The following is a 15219-nucleotide window of genomic DNA, read 5'->3' on the forward strand; positions in this document are numbered from 1 at the left end:
AACGGGGAGAGACAAGCGATACATTTCGTTTTTGCACCGTCCAGAGCCAGCGAGGTAGATCGAAGTAAATAGGCGCGAGATACGGCGTTTTTGTTCCTGGAATGCGGTTCGTTTAAGCGACGAAAGAAATCGTGAAACCGTGCTTTCGCGGAAAAGAAGGGAACGCTTGTGTTCCCGCGGCTGACCATAATTTCGAATTTGACAGATTTGAGATGTTGCGAAACGAGGAAGTCTTGCTTCCACCGAGTATCTGCGAGGAATCTCTCCCTAATTTATTCCCAACTCTGTATTCTGCTTTGCTCTCTATATCCAGTCGAATTTTCATTCAAAACCTTTGAAACGCAACATAAACGTCCACGCGTTGTTAGAAATTAAAATAACTAGTTCGCGTGTATTTTTAAAACCCCGATTATATAACTAAAATCCATGAGAGTTACCGAATTGATTATTAAAATTGTCGACAGAGGAGATCGATGCCTTCGAGACGTTGCCGATCGAAGGCAGGCACGCACACGCGAGCAAGCACTTCCTAATCTGTGACTAATCGAAATTGTAAATAGGGAATTGTTGGGGTAGATTGGCCCTAGGATGTAGACACTTTGCCATCGAGCGTGGAATAAATTTGCGACCGCGTTCTCGTGGTGACTGCAAATCAAGTTGATCCAACGCGAGCGCGTATATTTCATCGAGCCTCGTTTAATAATTATTATGCGCATAAACGGTGCCTTTCGGCTTCGAATTATCATCCCGTATAGCTGTATTTTAATGAACGGAAACAATCCCGTCGCCTGGACATTGACCCGTAGCCGAAAACACACCCGCTTCTGACGTTTCTTACAAGGGAACATTCCGAACCCGCAAGTTCAAAAAATTCTGAAACTTTGTGAATATGTAGGGAATTTCCCCCTGATTACAACGCAATTTTTGTTTGCTGCCTAAATCCACTCTAAGGGGGTGTAATTGACCCCTGAAAATCCAGTTATTTTCCGATTTTGTGTTATAACTCGTGAACTGTAAGAGATAGAAAAAAAATAGATCTAGCATTTGGTAGAAGAAAATATTTTACTGTTCACGAGTTATAACACAAAATCGGAAAATCACCGGATTTTCAGGAGTCAATTTCCGATTTTCCGTTGTAACTCGTGAACTGTAAAATAATTTTCTTGTCAAATGATAGATCTAATTAAAAGAAGTAACTTTTGTCTGGAAACTTGTTTTCCATCTCTTACATTTCGCGAGTTATAACACAAAATCGGAAAATAGCCGAATTTTCGGGGGTTAATTTCACCGCCTTCGAGTGAATTTGGGGATCGAATAAAAATTGCGTTGTAATCAGGAGGAAATCCCCTACATACTTCCAAAGTTTCAGAATTTTTTTAATTTTCGGGTTCGGGATCTCCCCTTGTTAAATGGAACCAGTAGGGAGCACTGCTTTATCGGAGCAGTTCCCCATTTTATTCGAACGATAGTGGACGAGTTTGAGTATTAACAGTCGAAATATGCTTTCTGGATATTATTACCGGATGGTATTGAGTGCTAAAACCTGTTTCCCAAGGAGTGGCTGATAATTAAAAGAAATACAAGTTAAATTTGAAACGAAGTTTTACTTTTGCAATAACTCGCCGATGAAATGAAATGGGAGTTAAAAACAACCACCAAATAAAGAGAGTGGTCTTCTATTTAACAAAAATTCCATCGAGAGAAAAAGCTAATGAACTATGTAGGGTATATTCGAAAACATTTATAGGCCGGTATTCATAGCCGTTACTTATTCTTAAGCAAATGCTTAAGCATTCGGCATCCTTTATTAGCTACTAAGTCAGTAGAGGATGCCGCATGCTTAAACATTCGCTTAAGAGTAAGTAGCGACTATGAATACCGGCCATAGTGGGGTATTATTTCATTTTCTCTATCAATATTCCAAGGTTTGCCGTAAGATGTGATTATGGTAGACTTAGTTTTGTCGCAGCGAAGTTTGCGCACGTTTCAGTGATAATTTCAAGCGAACCTGTTAGGCGTCCACGCGCGGGCTATAATTAAATACTTGCCGCCCAAGATGTAAGGGTTTCGCGTATCTGTCCGCTTTCATTTGAAAGAAATCATCGCCGCGATCGTACGCGTTACCATCCAGAGGAGGGAATAATGAAGCAATACCGTCTCTGGCGTATAATTAATGCCCGCTCTGACGGTCGTGAGACGTTAATTATGGCGTCTAACCGCGAAGAATCGGCGACTCCCCATTTGTATTGCATTACGAGACGTCCGATTGATAAATTCGAGACTAAACCCGAGTCACACTTGCCGTTTAACATTGTAAAGCGGCCCGGACCGCTCCGTTGCGCAATAGATCGCTCGCACACGTGCGCAGCAGCGCTATGAAAACGTTCCAACTGACATTTCCTCTGACTAATAGCGATTGGATCTTTAACAGTAACGGACGCGCCGGCGAATCTCCATAAAGCCCCTTTAACCCTGCGCGACATTTCGATTCGCAATAACGGTTATTCAGATTTTTGGGGAACCTTCGATCTTAATTATATACACCAGAAGTCGTCTTACGAACTCCAGCCTAACAGATCCGTCTGCAGCTTAGGGCGGCGATTTTTGGGGGACGGTGAATTTCGGCGAAAAAATTAGAAAAACTTTGAAAAAAAAAATACAGAGGCTTCAGGCAACTTTAAAGGCAGTTCGCTTTCTTTTCGTGTAGCAAATTAGCAATAACTCGTATGTGAGTTGTCATATGAAGTTAAATTTAAAATTGTGTCAATTGGTAAATTAAAAGACGACGTTAAATTGACGATATTTCACGGAAAGAGCGGCAGACTAGCCTAGGTGCGCCGAATCTTCAAACACGACCCTCTCTACGAACTCTCATAGCCGAATTATATAGCGCTACCGATCTCTTTGGCGAGAACCAGTAATCTAGAACAGAGAGCATTAAAACCCCGGACATTTCCACTTGAACCCCGGACACCTTTAACTGTTTCTCATATTAGGTACGATATCCTAAGACAAAAATTTCTGTAAATTATGCACAGACTGTAATGTAAGAAAAAGCTGAAATCCCCCCGCACGTCGCCGGACGTCCTAAAAAAAGAGGACAAATCCGGGAAAACCCGGACTAATGGCAGCCCTAGCCACAGGAAACCGGGTGGATAACTGTGACAAAATTGAATGTCTATGTATAATAGTTCATTGAACATAAAGTGAACGAAGCTGAAGTAAAAATACATGTAACGGTAAGCTCGATTCGTCATGCCGGAGACGAGAAAGCAGAGTATTTGTAGACAAAAGACCAGGGACCCGGAACGGAACAGAAACGAAAACGATAAACGAAAAGAACGAAATATTTTTCCGGAACAGAAGCAGAAGGTCCCTGCAAGAGACCGCGGTGTCTCGCCAAAAGTTAGACAGCGGGAGATGCGGATGGCAAATAAAAAAGCAGGGAAATTCCCTACTTTTCCGTAGAATCTCCACCCAAAACTTTACCAATCAAAAATTACCAATCAAGGGGACACGTTCGAAGGAATGAAAAAATTCCAACTGCCCACGCGAAGACTGTTCACCTCTCGCAAGCTTCTATACAGCGACTTGCCTCGTCCCAGCCCAATTACAGGGCCAATTATCTCGCGAAGGACCCGCGGCGGGCATTGAAATCACCGGCGATTACGCGCCGAGGAGCGACGCGACGTCGAACTCTCGGCGTGTGTACAGTAGTCGACGTGTATCGTCTACCCGCGTGACGCTCGCCGCGGACACGTTCTAGGACTGTAAAAACCTTTTTCCTCCCGGCGCGGCGTGCACACACGCCCGTGCACGTGCGTGTTTCGCGCGGGTGTGCGAAACGTGCTGGTCACACAGCCGCGCTTACGATCGGCTTTTCGGTCCCGTTAGCTTGAACCCTCTGGACCGGACTCTCGCCTGCCGGCCGTGTGCACTGTGCACAGGTACGCGGCGTGTACACACGCGTGCGCACCGCCGTGTCCACGGCCTTCACGCCGGCGGAACGATAAACGGCCGATTCGCTCGTCCACTCAAATTAACGGTGAACATCATTGTTGCCGAACGATCCAGCCGCCCTCGCCTCCTCTGCGTCCATCGCTTTTTCATCGTCGCCTTTATTTGCCGAGGATCCCGAGCCATTAGCGACGCGGGACCGAGCAGCAGCTCGTTTATCTTCGAGGAGGGTCGTAATTAGAGAAGCACGATACCGACGAAGTCCCTTCGCGAATTCTCAGTCGATTTGAAAAGACGGTCGCCGCGTGAGTTCAGAGTTCTGGGAGGTTTGGAAAGGTTTGTCAGGTTGCTAGTTCGAGGATGCTGTACTTTAACCCTTAACTGGTATCCTGGGGTCGTTCGTGACCCCATGCACCCAAAGTTCGATGTACAATTTTCGGTTGTCTAAGTTGGTAAACTGAATTTCTAATTAATTTTATAATAATAGTTTAACTTTCTACGCTTCTATTATTTTATACATCACCTAAGATGAAAATATTCATAGTGGTTGCTCTAGTGTCGAATTTACAAATTTCTGTGTCCTTTTTTATTTGGGGTCTGCCACGACCCCAGTATACCAGTCACGTTTGCCAAAAACAGTATACCGGTTAAGGGTTAATTGGTAGTTGGAATTGGGTAAGGGGACAGTAGAATCCAGGACTTCGGTTGATTCAGGAGAATGAGTGCGTTATTAGTAGGACAGTTGTGACCTGCTTTATACTGCTTCGAGATAGGTGCAGGATCTTGTGAGTGGAGGGTCAGGGTTTCGGAGAAGGAATGACGAAGGAAATGCTGTCTGTTCAGTATGGCGGTATCTCTACTGAAAATCTGTTTTGGTAGCTTCAAAATCGATGGGATCGATAATCTTCTTTATTCTATCTTTCTCACTTGTTGTTACAAAGGATTCGAGTAGAATGAGAAGGGACAGTGAAGGAATCGAGGGTTTCGTGGAAAAGGTACGAGCGCAATAAGATGAGACTGCAAAACGGGAAATGCGGTCAACGCGAAATGAGATTCTGAAGGATGGAGAAGCTGGGGAGTGGAGTTTCAGTTGATTAGATGACATCAAAACCTCGTAAACGTTGCGATGATTAATCCGACGCTATTAACGAAGAAGGTACTAACGAAGCGTCCTCGGGGAAAGAATACTTTCACGCCTAAAACTCGCAGGAGAGCTTCGTGGTTGTATCATTAGATTCCGGAGCTCACTCAGACACCGTCATAAATCCTCGAAAGTGATACAGACACGGTGAACAGTTCGAACACTCCGCCTGCCCTTTAAACGGTTCGAAATTTCCGTCGTGCCGCGTGCTCCAATTAACGTAATTGGTTTAACCTACACGTCGGCGACGGTGCACAAATCGTTGCGTAACGGCTCGTGGAAAATTATTAATTGAAGTAGGTTGGGAATGCTGGAACGCAGACGACTCGCGAGATTACAGTGATTCAGGCTACGATGTCACGTCGCGTTATTTAGCTCCTATAAAACAAACCACTCGATCCGCGGTTGCTTCTTTTCAAACCACCCCTAATAAGCAACGTAGTTTGCTAAAGCGACACTGCTCTTGTTTCGTTCAGGCATCTTCGCTTACGAATTAATGCATTCGTTAACCTGAATATCTTGAGGATTCCTTCCACGATGCTTCTCGATATAAAAACGTAAGTTTATCTTCCCTCGAAACATCGCCAAGATATTCCAACTAACATATCTTGTTTCGTAGCTCGAAACAGGGACAGGGAGAGTACGTTTAAGGGCACTCGTCGTTCGAGCAACGCAGGCAGCTTTCGCGAAACGCGCAAAGTTGTTACTTACTGTTGCTCGCGCTTCTTTATTATCGATTAGCAACGGTGCGCTCTCAAAGGCTCGCATGCACTTCCTTGCTGCAACTTGCTCCATTATTCGCGGCATAAAAACGCCCATTCTAACGCGACGTTACAATTCCTTGTGATTTGCATTCGGCCAGATCGGGGGGGAATTGCGCGCAGCGTGTCGATGCGATAAAAAATGATTCGCGGGAATGCAACGAAGAAATGGGAATATGGTGTACGCCAATCGGTTCAGCATTCATAGACGAACGTGTAAACAATCGGCTTGCACCGAACCTGCATTCACCGTGGACGTACGAACAATCGTAGCAGGGATGTTAACAGGTGGCGAAGTAAAAGCGTCGGTACGCTGCAGTTTTTATTGTAAAAAGCTTCGATATTTCTTGCGTATGTGGGATACAAGGCTGAAACAAGACGCGATGAATATGTTAGAATATGTACACTGAGATCTGTGTCATAAAATGAATGTATTTGTAGAGACAACAGCTTAAGGGTCCATTCTACTTTGCTGGTAGAATAGGAGGCATGTTTTCATGAATTTTTTTTTCAGTAACGACTGTACAGATTTTAATGCTTTTTTTTGTTAAATATTTATTCTTCCTTGCTGTATAGAACTGTATTTTTTAAATTCCTAAAATATAAATAGAAATGTGTGGATTTAAGTCGCAATGTTTGTGCCGCAGCGAGAACACTGCGGAAGTCCTTCTTTGCGTCAAAGTGGTTCTAAAATGATAAAAATAGAATGATTATGTCGTGTAAAAATTTTATTTTTGATACCTGGATGATTCTACTCCACTTTATGTGTACACCCCTATAGGACATAATAATTCTATTATTATGATTTTAGGACCACTTTAAAGGGGAGGCCTATTTAGGACGCTAGGATTAAGGTGATTCTTGGGAATTTTTTTCTAAGAAACTGTTGATCGGATCTTTTCCAAACTTTCAGGGTATTTTAGTTCACATTCAAAGAATCAAAATTAATTTTTTCGTTACAAAGTGTTCGGTAGAAATGGAGATACATGGACACGTTCGTTAGGCCTCGCGCGGCGGAGTTGCAAATTTGCGATTGTATCGGTGGCCCCAATTCTTCCCTGAAATAAAAAACCAAGGATTTTCTTATTTCTAGTATAATTACATTGTCGATGAGCCTAATAAACGAAACAAATTAGAAGTTAGCAAATTGGTGGGACTTGAAAGAAATAGTTACGATTCTGCCCGAAGATATTTCGTACTATTTACGGAAAAAGAGTTGTTCAATTAAATTCATTTATTAAAGTTTTAGGTCCACCCACAATTTAATTATACTAGAAATAAGAAAATCCTTGGTTTTGTTTGCAATTGTATATTGGAAACATGAAAGATACGATTCTATACGGCAAGGAATAATAAACATTTAACCAAAAAGGCATTAAAATTCGTATATGAGTTCTTGAAAGTAAATTCATGAAAATACGCCTCTTTTTCATCCGGCAAAGTCGAATGGAGCCTTAAGTTAAAAGCACACTTTGCAAGCTTCGAATTTGGAAAATTAAGATTCAGTGTGTTGAATTTTATGATGTACTTGAAGGGCTCTGTGTTTCGTATAAGTTACATTGCGTGTTGCATTAAGATCCTTTGTTGTAAAGTACGCACTTGTATTTCCGCTATGAAAAGTAGCAAATTTGATCACCGATGATAACACGAAACTCAATATCTGCGGTCGCAATAAGCAGTTACTCTGTCAGTCTCCTCGCGCGTAATACAGTTATCGGCGAAAAGGATAGATAGATGCCTGATAGAACTGAAAACCAATTCTTGACAGAAGAAGCATTTCTACAAATCATCCATCGCGAGGCAAAAAGCTGATTCGATCAACCGCGCCGTGTGCAGTTGGTCTACAAAGAAGTAATTTTAACTAGAATGTATTTGAAGGATTGACCTTCTTCCCACGAACGTCGGCACCTACTTCCCAACCGCACTCGGATACCTAAGTTTAAGTGTACCTCCGCTGGTAATTACCATTTTACACAGAAATTTAATTAACTAATCCTGAAGCTTCTCTTTAATCAGTCTCTGCTATCAAACTTACGCCAAGTCGTAAAAGAACGTTTAAAAAATCAAGTAGCATTGCGTAATTGTAATTCTTCCACCTCTCTAACATTCCCCAAATCTCCTTATCACCTTAAACAAATATATCCCACCAGAGAATTCCAACAATCAATGTCACTCTTTTGATACCACTGGGAGACTAAGAGCAGGACCTTTTAAAAATCACCTGTCCCACTTTACCCCTCTCCCTTTATTTCACTGCACACACTACCCTTCAATTATCCATACACTAATCCTCCAAGTGGTCTTACACCGAATAACAGTATTGCAAATTACTATTCCTGATGATTTCGACCTGTTGCATCCGACTCCTCGGGGAGCACTTGAGGTGGGAGCTCGGGGGGCTCACCAAAGTCCACTGTCGCTGAGCAGCGCAGTTGGAGAAAATTGTGAGCCTTCGTTGAGCGATGTGACGCGAAATCGGCGGTCTCCTTGACCGTGGCCGATCCGTTAAGGTAACGTAAGGAAAGGTGCGGTAACAGGAGGCAAGATAAGGGCGTCATGCGTTGGTTACCGTTGGGTGGCGCTGGATGGTCCGCTTGGAATGCCGTTTAGCGACTTCCCTCTCCCACTATCTTCATCCAGAGCTCTTTCTTCGGCTTCTCTGCAGCTTCGTCTTCTCCTCGTTCGACTCGTACGTGCCTTTCGTGCCCGTACACCGGTGCGTATCTTCGTTGCTGACCGATTGTAATCGTGAATAGATGGTCGCTATCCTCTCAGTATCGAGCAACTCGAGGTTCGCGGTAGGGCTTTCTGGGAGAGGTTCAGCTTTTAACGGCAACAGTAATGGTCACGTGTTAATCAGAAGTCCTTGCACACGCTCTGTTATTTGAAATTAAATTTTAATCTCACATTCTTTAGCACGAACAGCTGTGCTAAATTTGCGTACAATTCTATGCAAGAGAGTAACGCCGCGTTACGCGATCGTCACTGTGCTGTACACCTATGATGCATGCTCACGCAATCGACAATGACGCGGGCAGTTTTTACAGAGTACGTAATTTAAAACTTATTCGCGGCAATCCTGTTAAGTGCCACTCTTCTTTATTAGGAGCTAACAGAAGACACGCATTGCATAACTGTCTAGGTAAAAGAGGAACACCGAGTACACAGAGTTCGAAGGTAGGACCGAGCGATTTAGTCGGGTCGATCGTTCCACAGGGTGGTGGATCATCAGGCATCGGATCCTAAATGAACGACTAAATAACAAGCTCCCCGAGTCGAACAGCTGTAACCATTTCAAACTAATCCGCGGCGTAACAGTGGCAATTACTGCTTTTACGCAAGTAACGGACTGGAGATTACCGATGATTACCACCTCAGCTATTCCTTTATCGACAGTTCACTCTCACGCCGCTGCTTCCCGCGACACACATACCCGGCAGGCAGCGTGTCGGAGATGATATTTTTTAGGATTTCGAACAGGCGCCTTCGCGCACATCTACGGGCGAACGCTAATAAATAACGGCGAAATATATTTGCAAAGATGGGATGAACGTTCTACCGTGGCTTAATGTGGGCACGGTTATAAATTGATTCATCGGTGATAAATTTATTAGGAGATTGGAATCGTTCGCAAAAAAAAAGAAAAGAAGCGGGAGCCACTTTGGCGCTAATGCAGAATCTACGATTTAGGAGGGTTTAGAAAAATATTGGGACGTGGGGAATGCCACAGGCTTCCCTGAATCGATAAATAATTCTTGATCAAACGGTGACATAAATTACGATTTAACCGACAGGTAGTAATAGCGATAAGTAGCACGAGACAATATGTAGAAGTGTTGGTAGAGGAAAGGTACTTGGGCCTGCCTGGAACTATTTAAAAATTCAAGTATCGCGAGGAGTATAATTTTGAAAGTCAACTGCGTCGAATTTGACTACTTTCTAAATTTCAAATGACCACCTCTCGCTGGCCGGTTCGGGGGAACAGAGTGGACAGCATTAAATCACTTTCTAATCTGCAATAGAAACAGATGTCCAGAGCCTGACGAATTGATAATCGGTATATTGAAATTACGCGAACTGCCCGGTGGTTTTTTTTTTCAAACGTCATGGAGTCCATGATGTCTAGGAACCTATTCTTAGTCGATGAGAAACGAGTCGTAGAAATTACACGTGTCTAGACCGGATTTGTGAAATGCTTGCCAAAATTCTGACAGATTTTTCGAGAGAACGCGGTCTCATTATTTATTGAACGTAAGGTCTCCGCGTCTACGATACTGTGCCTTATAAATCTGATTGCTCGGCTTACGGGGACTAGGCAGTCGAAAAATCGATTTTTTGTATTGCATTTTCCGAAAGTACTATCCTTTCTGAATAAAATGCCGCTTGGTTTATAGTAAAATTCGCAAAATTGTAGTTTTGGCAGCTAAAAACGTCAAGCGGCAACCTTTAAACGCGTTTTCCTCGAATATTTGTTACTCTTCATTTTGTTCCTGATTGCGAACGAATTGAGGTTCAGATCGACTTGGAAAAAATTACAGGATGTATAAAACAAGTGCCATTTCGGGGCAAACCTCTTATAGGGTCCGTAAAAATTCGAGATTTTCATAAAAAAATTAAGAAGTCACCGAATTTTTTTAACCCAGACCATCATTGTTTGTGCGCTACAAAAACCCGGCGACTTCTTAATTTTTTTATGAAAATCTCGCATTTTTACCGACACTATAATAGGTTTGCCCCGAAATGGCACATGTTTTGCACATCCCGTAATTTTTTCCAAGTCGATCTGAACCTCAAATCGTTCACAATCAGGAAAAAAATGAAGAGTAACAAATATTCGAGGAAAACGCGTTTAAAGGTTGCCGCTTGACGTTTGTAGCTGCCAAATCTACAATTTTGCAAATTTTACTATAAACCAAGCGGCATTTTATCGAGAAAAGATAGTACTTTCGGAAAACGCAATAAAAAAATCGATTTTTCGACTGCCTAGCTTAATACCCACGCGACTTTTAAGATCAACTCTATCCCTACGCTCGACAATTAGGACTGCCACTGACAGAAGCTGGAGTCACGTAAATTGCACGCTGAAAACAGCTGTTAAATGCACCTGGTGTTGTGATTAGAGACGCACGAGAGCACACCTATCGAGAAATTTTCTCGGTGGCCTAGGTGTGGGATCACAGCCTCGGGCTGAATCGAAAGATCACAAAGCACAGTAGGCACGAGTGAAACGTTCCGGTTGCTACCGAGTATTACCAAATGGGATCTAGGAAAATGAATTACAGAAATAACGAGGAAACGCGAATGCAAGAAACGGAGTGGAGTAGCAAATGACTTATTAACCTTTTCGTAAATTCTTTTCTCCAACAAATGTCACCTCTCCCAGTTTCAAAGAAGCAAAGATCAGATTCTCGAGGAAGAAGCTTGGCATGAAAATTCTCGTCCCTTAAGAGTAAGAGTGTTCGCTTCTGTGGCGTGAGTCCGTGATCCGCACAGCGATGGGGTAATTGCCGCGCTTTGTGGCGTAGGAGCTAATTCCTCGGCGACGCGCGGTCTTTACGATTCAGTTCGGTTTACCGATTTCTCGACCGCAGACCGCAGTTTACACCGACGGACGGCGCCGCGCGGAAACTGAAAAATATCAGATAGAAACTCGGTGGACGGACTAGTTCCCGGTGCCCCAGTAAATTCTTGTTGCATCGGATGACAACACGATGCGCGATCGGTAGCCTGCGGCTCCCTCGCGCCAGGAGGCTCAACATTATTCCGTTTCAATGCCCCGCCAGCACGATATCCATACTTTTTCTCCTTCTTCTCTCTTTCTCTCAGCCGCCACCCCGTTTTTTTCCCTCTTCTGCCACATCGACGTTCGCGCAGCTTTTGATCGGCACGGAAACGAAAGGCACGATTAATCAGCGGCGCTCGAAAGCTAAGACGATCATCGTCGATTTGGTCATTGATCGAGCGCCGAAATGGAACCGAATCTCCAGCCTTTGAGTGGCGCTCGGTACAAGGAGGAATCGTGTCGAGTGATTATCACCTTTCTCGCGCACTGGATCGCCCGGATCATTAATCAAGAAGCCCGTGGAACTCGGTTTTCGTGGGACTGACGCGGACGAATTCGACGCACAGCCGAAGTATGACTCGCGGAGGAGCCACGTGAAAGTCCAATCGTTCAACTTAGTTTCGATTAACGGAAGGTTGACCACTTATAATTGGATATGAAAATGAATGAATCCTAATATGAGAGCTATTCAAATGGTCGGGCCGCTTAATTAATGGCTCTGGCACTCGATTAGCCGCGTACTGATTCCGTGAATACAGACGTAGCAGCTTCTCAAGCAGCTCGCCCCGCGATATAATAACGGAGAAAACGAATAGGCAACACGCACGATTATCCGAGTTTCACAAGAAAATTGAATTCCAAGTCTCCTTCCCAGAGTCTCATTATGATCAAGTTTTTCTAGGCGTGTACATATATTTTCGAGAGTAGGTAGGTAAATGCCATCACACATTACTGCGTACACATATTCCCTTGATTCCCAACCTGTGGGCCGCGATCCCCGAGTAGATCGCGAAGTGTTTTCTGCGGGGTCGCCACGGTCTTGTGGATTTTTTTCTCAATATTATTAAGTTGGAGTTACATTCTGAAATACCTATTTTTAATCTGTTTTCTTTACCTTATTAAATTTACCTCACCTTATATATGGGGGAGGGGCAGGTTATTAAAATATTATAAAAGGGACCGCGAGTCAAAAAAATCGAGAAAACACTAAAATATTCCAACTTCGAGTTAAATCAGTGATTCGAACCTACTTCTTCCCAGAGTTGGGCAAAGAATTATTCGAATTAAAAATATGTGTACGAAATTTTTATTTCAAATAATTATTTGCCCATCTCTGCTTCTTCCCTGCCCAGACAGCTGTACCGTCCATTCTCCTCCTGCTACACGTGCTCCCCAAGTCCTTAAATCTTTTCTCATTTCTCCCGTCGGTTTATCCGAGTCCCATTCTAAAAAATCCAGGACCATGCGTGTCGCGGGCATTTAATTAAGACTCGCGCTATCAAACCACTGCTCCCCGGGCGTCCGGCTCGTCGAACATGTTGCACTGTCGCCCGCGTCTCTTCGCACCGACCGACGATGTCTGGTTGGAACCGTGAATGGCGCACCGTGGCGTAATTACGCGGCAGAATTTACACCGGCATAAATTACACGGCCCTCGCGAGTCGACGACCTATAACGCCGCCTCGCCGGCCGTTTTCACCGCGCGAATTAATAGCGGCCGCTGGTATGAATGAACGTTGACGGAAAAGCGGCTGGAAACGCGCGGTGCCCGATTCCGCTGGCGCGCTTTTAATTAATACGCCCGCCCCCTGCTGGGGGAATCTCGAATCCGATAACGAGGCCAGATGCTATCGGATGCCACGATCTAATCCTTATCCCGCGGAGCGGCGATAAATATTATTAACATGTCGCGGTTCAAACGGCTGACGCAACAGATAAGACTCCCATTAGGATTTAAGCGTCGCCGTTCAACGTGATCGGAGAAGCGCACGCTGGTTTTGCAGGGGAGGGTTGGGAGACGATGCCCTAGCACACGGAGGCATTGAAAGGTACGAACTCGATGGAACGGCTTTGGTAACGTATAGATTTATAGGACTTTTCGTCGCGCTGAAAGGTTAAGGTGATGAAGTCCGTTTCGTCGCGCGGTGGCATTAGATCCCGCGTAACTTGTCGTGGTTGGTGTTGGAGGAGGCAATGAGAGACTGTAAGGTATGCTTAGGATCGTTTCTTTCATGGAATTGAATATATTGGGAGTAGATCGGAATTAGTTCTTAGTACGGCTTTAATCCGGGACTTTGTAATCTGGTTTATGAAAGATGACTTGTAATAAGAAAGGTTGGAGCGCGGCTATCGTAAATCGTGGGAAGCGACGGTAAATTAAGAGGTAGCGTGGAAATAGTCGAAACCAAGGGGATACGTTGGAATACTCCGCTATCAGATAACGAATAAATGGCCTCGCTACATTTTTAATTAATGGAAATAGTAAAAAGATTGCGCGGACCTGGGCTCGGGCTCGTGTAAGCTACTGATTATGCTGTGAGAGTTATCGGTTCTAACACACCTCCTTAGCCATAAAGGGAAAATTTGAAATTTCAGTCGCTCGTTATAGAACTCGTTATAGGTATCAACATATTTCATTAACTGGGCAATAGGTATAATCAGATATTTCAAACGCATCTAGTCGCTAACGGGCTATATTGCGCAAGATTACAAGGTACGACAGCGCATCTGTTTCTATCACGATTAGCTCCTGTTACGGCACATTTGCAGGCGTTTGCAATTTTACAATAGCAATCGATAAATTCCCTCCGTCGTTCCAACGATTTCCTAATTCTTCGTCATCGCACTCTGCTGTAGCTTATGAATTATAACATCATTTTTCTTACAACGACATCCTACCTATGCTAAAACTGTGACTTGACCGTGTAACTCAATAACATCTTCGCCTTTTTCTACCGTCAATAAGTATATTTAATAAAACCATAAGTACGGTACATGGAGGTTGGGAAAATTTTTGTAATCAAACTTAATTACACCATAATGCATAGAATTAACTATGTGCACTCGAGTCTTGTAAGTATATTACATCCAGCATACTTAAGCATCATTATATCCACATTCCTGGTAATTTTTCGAACGAATCCCAGCGAGGCGGCTGCGGCTGGCTTCGCCAAGGGTCTGCGAACGTATTACTGCATTATCGGTACAGTTTTCCCCAGTATCCATCGAAGGAGAAGCCGCTGGGGAAAAGCGTACGCCGCCTGTCGCGCGCTGAAAGGAAGAGTCGAGGATCCGCCACCCCCGCCGAGGCTCGTCGACAAAGCTCGGAGCCTGGAAGCGTTCGAGGGGGTGCGGGTTTGCATCGCGATCGGGAAGCGTCGGCGGGCGTCGTGCGAGAATCCGCGGGCTATCTCTCCTATTCGTTCGGTCGTGGGACGTCCCCTGGTGGATCGTGGCCGCTGGGTCTGCTGGTGGGGCAGCCCTAGGAGTAGAGTTGCACGTGGTGGCGCGTATCCTCGGGCGGAATTTCGGTCGTCCGTACGCGTGCAGAAAGGAGACCTCTCTGCTCTCCTATCCACCACTCGCGCCACGATGGTAGGGTAGAATTCTTAAGGCAGTGGTGGTGGTGGTGCAGCTGCTGGCACAGGACGAGACGACGTCGGTGGTGGTGGTAGTGGTGACGGTCGCCAGTGGTGGTGGTGATGGTGGTGGTGGTGGACGCCAGTGGTGGTAGTTGTAGTAGTGGTAGTAGTAGTAGTAGCTCTCGGTAAGAGCACACACCGTGCCACCTCCCATTT

General features: G+C 44.5%; 1 protein-coding gene across 6 annotated transcripts in view; it reads left to right on the forward strand.

Annotated features, from left to right (window-relative positions):
- Positions 1-15219, forward strand: part of Tfap-2 (transcription factor AP-2) — a 225496-nt gene that overhangs the window by 136580 nt on the left and 73697 nt on the right. The window lies entirely within an intron of this gene.

This window comes from Andrena cerasifolii, chromosome 9 (assembly GCF_050908995.1).
Source record: "Andrena cerasifolii isolate SP2316 chromosome 9, iyAndCera1_principal, whole genome shotgun sequence".
NCBI lineage: Eukaryota > Metazoa > Arthropoda > Insecta > Hymenoptera > Andrenidae > Andrena > Andrena cerasifolii.